Below are 1,106 nucleotides of genomic sequence, written 5' to 3'. Positions count from 1 at the left end.
CAAACGAAATGGTTTCATTCCAATCAATTCCTACCCTTTCAAAGAGGTGTTATGGCTGGTTGGAAAGCTTATTTAAAGGTATTGAAACTCAGAATCAAATCATAACTCTTACACAATCTTCTCACAAACTTTCAAACATAATTCTGAATCCTTCACCGTAGTCAACAACGTAATGAAAGTAAAGCCCAAATCTTCATGGAATGATGAAGATAAAAAGAACGTGCAATATGATCTCAAAGCAAAGAACATCCTCACTTTAGCACTTAGCATTGACGAGTTCTTTAGAGTATCAAACTGCAAATTTGTTAAAGAAGTGTGAGATACTCTAGAGACTACACATGAAGGAACTGAGGAGGTAAAAAGTTGAGACTCAACACTCTTTCACAAGAATACGAAATATTTCGTATGAAACATGGAGAGAAAATTCTGGATCTTCAAAAGAGGTTTACTCACCTCACAAATCACCTTATTGTACTTGGTAAGGTACTATCAAATAGTAACTTGAACTTGAAGGTTCTAAGATCACTCACCAGAACGTGGCAGCCAAAGGTAACAGCCATTTCTGAAACGAAAAGTTTATCAAAAATGTCATTGGCTGTTTTGTTTGGTAAATTGCAGGAACATGAATTAGAACTCTGCCAACTTGACCAACATGAAGATCAAGAAAAGAAAAATAAGAATATCTCTCTCAAGGCGAAAGTAGACAAATACGAATCATCAGAAGATGAATCTGAGAAGGAAGAAATGAACGACATGAGTCTTCTTGTAATGAAATTCAGCAAGTTCCTTAAAAGGAACAAGAGTGCTAAAACTGGACAAATGAGGAAATTCATCAAGAATAAAGACGCCTCCACTTCAAACCAAAACTCCACATGCTTTGAATGTGGCAAGCCTGGTCATATGAAGATGGACTGTCCAAATCTGAAAAATAATTCTTTCAAAGGGAAGAATGAAATGATGACTAGACGAAGAGCCTATATTGATTGGGAAGACAATGATACCAGTTCCGCCTTTGAACAAGAAAATAAAGAGCAAGCGCATCTCTCTTTAATGACATCTCATCATTTTGACAATGAAGAGGTAAACAACACTAAACTATATTCTTC

The sequence above is a fragment of the Lupinus angustifolius genome, chromosome LG17 (assembly GCF_001865875.1).
Source record: "Lupinus angustifolius cultivar Tanjil chromosome LG17, LupAngTanjil_v1.0, whole genome shotgun sequence".
In the NCBI taxonomy this organism is placed as follows: Eukaryota; Viridiplantae; Streptophyta; class Magnoliopsida; order Fabales; family Fabaceae; genus Lupinus; species Lupinus angustifolius.
This window is presented reverse-complemented; position numbering follows the sequence as displayed.